Raw genomic sequence first — 6,421 nt, forward strand, 5'->3', positions numbered from 1 at the left:
CAAAATTGGCTTGGTCAATTTCATTTTCCTTGAATTTCTTGCATCAATCCCAGTAAAATGAGGGACAGTTGTTGACATCCAATTTTGACCCCCCCCCGACAAAGATTAATTATCGAGCTTCTTTAACATTAAATGATCTAAATTATTGGTAAAATAATAATAAAAGATAATAATAACATGTTGGGAGTTTATTTTAATTAGTTTGTCATTTCTTTTTAATTTTATTAGATAACATGGGTGTATTACAATTGTACATATAATTAATTTTATAAATATTCTAAAATAACCTTAATGAATTTCATTTCGTTTAAATGTTTTACTATTTAGCATACCCCCTTTGGACTAGCTATTTTACAATCAGGCCGATTATTTTTATTGCGTTAATTTTTAAGAAGCTCCATAAATTAGTTCACTTTAATTCGTTTTGAGTTAACATTTGAATGCAGGCCCATCCTTTCCAATTCCCTTCTCTTCCACTTAAAATCAATCCCAACCCATTTATAGGCAGCCCCATTATTCGACACAACTAAAATTTCCCAATTTCCCAACATTAGGCCCGACTCGTGTTAATTTTCCTTTTCATTTTATGTGTTTTGGTCCATGAACGCATGGTAGTACACGCATTTTCTTCTTCTCCCTCTACACCCAAACCCAGAATTTCCAGTGACTTCTAATGGGATGAAGTCCAATCACGCAAGTCCGTCTCTCTCCCTTCTCCAATAACGCGTTTCTCTCTTTTTTCACTTTTTCCGATTGGTAAAATCTTCATGGAAAAGCGGCTTGTACGTTGTGCGGGCCAAATGGAACGATCTCCATAATATGGGCGTCCTTGGCTCAAAATCGGAGGGCCTTCCTTCTTTGTTCCGTTGAGGAAGTGTACGATTTGGTACAGATTTCCATCTTTCCAACCTTATCTCTTCAGGGATTTTGAAATTTTTGTTTTACCCTTTTCTTTTCAAAAATCCAACCCGAGAATCCCCCTATTAATACTCTTTTCTTCCTCTGTTTTTGGGATCGATTTTTTTTGGAGAAGAGTTGTCTTTTCAATTTTTTTTTTGAAAAGGGAGGAAAGAATTTTCAAACTTTTTTGAGTTGAATCCTTAGAAAACAAAAAACAAATACAGATTCTGGGAAATAGCCTAAAGGTGCTAAATACATTTTCAAGAAAAGTGGAGAAGGAACCTAGTTTGTTTGGTGTCGAGTTCAATATCTCGCTGAAAGTTTTGTAGTTGCTCCTGTTTAGGTTCTTGTGGTGGTCATCCCCTACTTCGACTTGTCTAATTCGCTGCATCGGAGAAGGTATTCGTTCATCATACTATTTTTGTAATGTAATTGTGTTCTAATCTCTAGCAGAAGAGCTGAATCTTTCCGTTTGTTTCGTAGCTTCATAGTTTCTTGTCTGCTGGAGCTTGCTTTATAAGTGGCTTGTTTTTTTCATCTTTGTTCCCAAATATTGATCTGTTTAGTTAATGTTGTCAATTTAAGCTCTCCTTATGTGTTTCCTTCTCGAAGGGCTTGCTTGAGATTTCCATTTGTCTTGTATTGGGAAGTTGCGACTTATTAATTTTTGTTTCGAGTTCATTGTGTTGTCCCCTTTTCTCTCTTACAGATTCATTGAAGTATCATAGGTTTGTGTATCGTATTGGTATTTTTGATTGGTTGTGAGTATTATTTGATATTCCATCTTATCTCAGTTGCTTGGTATCAGGGGGTGCGCATTTGCCCCCTCTTGTCTTTATAGTGTTTAATGGTTGAGCAAGCTACATGTGGGATGACTACTATTAGGTGGCTGTGCTTTTAGGATAATGTTTGTTCTGAAGATCAACAGATGTGTATGGAGTATTATATGGTCGGATTTCAGTTCCATCAACTTAAGTTTATTTATTTTCACATAATTGTCATGATATCTCAATCCCGTTTTTCTTATTTACTTGTGTTTTCGTGTTCCCTAAATTCGTTTAGTATTATTTACATTTGTCGGCATAAATGTTGAGCTCCTTGTTTCATATTTCTAAAATTTCTTTTCTCGTTCTTAGTCATCAAAATTCTTGAAGTATGAGTTTGTCAGCATGATTTGTAATGTGTATAATATGTTTCCTTTTGTGTAAATTCAATTGCCATTCGTCCAGTCCTGTGCTAAATATATATATATATATATATATATATATATATATATATATATATAATAAGAATAAATATGGACTTATTCTAATTTTAATATGAGTAAGCATGCATAGATAATATGAGTATTCAATGGTCATTTATGGATATAGCTTTAGAGATATTTGTCTTGGTTTATTAAGTCTGGTTCGCCATTAATGTCATTTCTTGCAAACAAGACTCAACTCCCTTGTATCGGGCATTTCATAAAAACCGGCGTACAGATCCAAAGTTTCAAGTATTGAAGATAGTCGGAGAAGATGGATAAGAAGATCATTATATTTTTCTCATTTCGTATTGTACTTATTTTTGGGCATAAGCCCTTGTCGTCTTTTACTTTATCTATTTTGTGTAATTATTTGTTTAGTTTAGGACAAGTACAGTGGGTCAAAAATCCAAAACAGGTGGGTCCAAAAAATCGGTCAAGGCGGACAGAACATAGATTTGGAACAGATGAAACTCGACGAAACATGCCAAGACATACAAGGTCGTCTTAAGGTAACACTTTTGAACATCATGGACGTTCTTGGACGTTTGACCTTCAAACCTAATGAAACTTAACAAACTTCCTGTAAACACAATAATTACTCATATAAATGCCTCATAAGATCATGAAACATGCATAGGCACATAACCACACATGAGGCACATAGGTGACTTAGTCGTCGAACGTCTTAGTCGTCCCTTGATTTTTCACTTTCAAATAACGTAAACTCTAGAAAATGCCTCAATACAACCCTATGAAAATTTTATAACCTTAGACACACATGACAAACATGTTAGGTTCTAGCATCACCCAACTCATTTGGGAGGTGTTACAATAAGAGCCTTAAGTATCAGTTTACTCAAAAGGAGTTGGATCTTGGACAAAGAAGATGCTTTAAGCTGTATCACCATGTGAAGTGTGTCTCATGTGGAAGAGGGTGAGAAAGACTTAGTGAAAGATGTTCATAGTTTTTCTAGATTGGGTGTTCGGTTGGAAGATTCTCCAAATAATGGTTTTGTTCATAATGACTCTAAGTCTTCTTTAGTGATTGAGTTGAAGTCTAAGCAACATATTAATCTGTATTGATGGAGTTGAATAAATCGGCACTTAGCAAGTTCAATGGGTCATTCTGCCAAGGGGAGGATGGTGTACTTAGGTACGAAGGTAGAATGTGTGTTTCGGATGTTGATGATTTGAGAGGGAAAATTTTGGAAGAAGCTCATGGTTCCTGATATTCTATTCTTCCGGGTGCCACCAAAATATATTGTGACCTTAGAGATGTATATTGGTGAGATGTCTTAAAAAGTGACATAGAAAAGTTTATATTCAACTATCCAAATTGCCAACAGTTTAAAGCCGAGCATCTAAAGCATAGTGGTATAATTCAATAAATTGGTGTTCCTACTTGAAAGTGGGAAGAAATTAATATGGACTTTGTTGTTGGGTTTCGTCGAATTGGGAGGCAAAATGTCTCAATTTGGGTTATATTGCATAGATTGACAAAATCCCCTCCCTTTATCCCCATCAAGTGTAAATATTCGTTGGAGGATAATGAAAGAATATACATTGATGTGATTGTGAGTCTTCATGGGATCCGTTAGTCTAGCATATTGGATAGAGGTGCACAATTCACTTCTCGTTTTTGGAGGTCTTCTAAAAAAGGATTGGGTACTCAAGTGAAGCTTATAACCGCTTTTCATCCTTAAATGGATGGTCAAGCGGAGCGTAATATTCAAACCTTAGAAGACATACTTAGATCTTGTATGATAGATTTCAAAGGTTATTGGGATCATCACCTACCGTTTATTGATTTCTCTTATAATAATAGCTACCATTCGAGTATTTCAATGGATCCACTTGAAGCACTCTAAGGTAGACGATATAGATCTCCAGTTGGGTGGTTTGAGGTTGGTGTTTCTTCACTCCTTTTCCCCAAAATAATCTATGAAGCTTTGGAGAGGGTTCAAGTGATAAGGGATAGGTTTAAAACAGCCTATAGTCAGCAGAAATCCTATGTCTACAATAAAAGAAGAGATCTTGAATTCGAAGTATGTGATATGGTGTATTTGAAGATTTCACTTCTTAATGGGGTGATGAGATTTTGTAAAAAGGGGAAGTTTAGTTTCTTGTATGTGGGTCCCTATGTGTTTTTGTAATGGTTCAAAAAGGTTTCATATAAGTTGTGACTACCTAGTGAACTAGCTTTGGTACATCCAGTATTTCATGTCTCCATGCTTAAGAAGTGTGTTGGCAACCCCGTATCCATTCTTCCTATATAAGGGTTAGGTGTGGATGAGAGTCTTTTATATGAAGAGGTTTTGGTGGAAATTCTGGATCTCCAAAAGTTAGGAGGTTAAGAAGCAAAGTGGTGGCCGCCGTAAAAGAACTATGGAGAAACCACCTATTTGAGGGAGAAAATGGGATGTTGAGGTCGACATGATGTCTCGTTGTCCTTATATTTTTCCTAATTAAAGTTAGTCATTCCTATTAATAATGAATAAAATTTAATGGGGCTTGTTTTTGTAAAAATATGCATATTTATGGTAAAAAGATCATGTTAAAATGAGTTCTCATGTGAAAATGTTCTTTTGCTTAATTTGCACTTATTTCTGTTTTGTGTATTGTTTCCTTCATGAAATAGTATTGAACATGTTAATGTGTTGTGAAATAAGGTTGGCATAAGTGACTTAATGATCATGTTGAGCGCATGTTGACATGGACATGTTAATTACTCATGTTGTGATGTTGAACTCTTATATCTGGTTAAATTGTTATTTTGAGTTGTTATGTGTAAGTGACAAGTTGGTATGCTTATTTTTGTTGTGAATTACTCATATGGGTTGTGTCTCATAATGATATATGTTGTTTTGTGTTGGGATGCTATTCTTGAGTCATCCTCTTATTATAAAAAAATTTGTGTCATTTCCGGATGAATTTTCTAGGGGGGGATAATGTAACTCTCTGAATTCCAAGACCTGATCTAGAGCCTCACATAAGGAACTAAGACTTTGAACAGTTTATTAAGGCCTAAAATACTGTATTGAAACATGTTGGAAGTACTAGAGCTTAAATGTCAAGGGCCGACCTTCACGTCCGAAAACTAATATAATTGAACTAGTACACATCCTGAGGTTTCGTGAAGGTTTGGAAGTATTGTATGACGTCTAAAACTTGTAAAAAATAATTTAAATATGTAAAAACATGTATATAGGGTGAAGTCTCCCAGGTCCGACCCCCCCCTCCCAAGGACCACCCTAGGGGTCCTTGAAGGGTCCCCACTCTTGGGCAACAAGCTGCCCAAGCCAGCAACAATTTGCACTTAACACAACTGTGTTCGCCTCGTGGACATAGTCCCCAAAGGACCAAATGTATCGGTCTATGTCCCGGATACATATCGGACTCTCTCTCTTGAAAATTAATTTAAAAAATCTTGCGGGAACAAATCCGCGATGCAAACTTGTTTCACGATGAAAATCTGAAATTCTAGTCCAAATTTGACTTCACTAAAAGGTCAATTTAAGTGAGGGTCTTCTATGTATTTTAGGGGAGGTTTATATATTGATTTTAAATAAATTTTACCTCACATTTACTCACTCAAATCAAATACTCAAATAAAAACTCAAAATCTCTCACCTCTTTCTACTTTCTCTCTCTATTCAACCTCCATTGAAGAAACCAAGAAGTCTGAAGAAGAAGACAAAATTCCCCAAGTTTCTACTCAAATTTCATGGATTAAGTTTCTTTAAGGTATGAATTCTTCACTGTTGGGTTTCTTTCCCCAAGAGGTCCATTCAATGTTTATTTCTAAATCACCCAATTCCAAGCGTTTTCCTCTACAAATGAGTTTTCATCTAAACTTGAAATTGATGATTAATTGTGACAAATTGTGATTACCTGTTGTTAATTAAGTTTAGATTGTTGATTAATTTATGTTTATTATTAGATTTTCGTGTGGATCATGTCTTTTCCCCAATTTTCCCAAATCTTGGATCTTGCTTATGATTTGATGGGAATTGATGAATGTATTGATTGTTAGACTTTTTATTATCTATTTTATTCCATTCATGGACTTCCAAGGGTCATGTATTGTTGGGATTGAATCTATTTCTTGAAGAATTCATGATGAACATTTTTCCCTAGCTGTGAATTTGACTTGCAGATGATTAGGGTTGTTGGAACTTATTTTGTTATTGTTTAATTCACTGTATTACGATGATGATAATAAGTGAGTTATTAAATAATTGTGATGAATTGAAGGTGAGATTCTTGACGAAG

This window comes from Solanum pennellii, chromosome 3 (assembly GCF_001406875.1).
Source record: "Solanum pennellii chromosome 3, SPENNV200".
In the NCBI taxonomy this organism is placed as follows: domain Eukaryota; kingdom Viridiplantae; phylum Streptophyta; class Magnoliopsida; order Solanales; family Solanaceae; genus Solanum; species Solanum pennellii.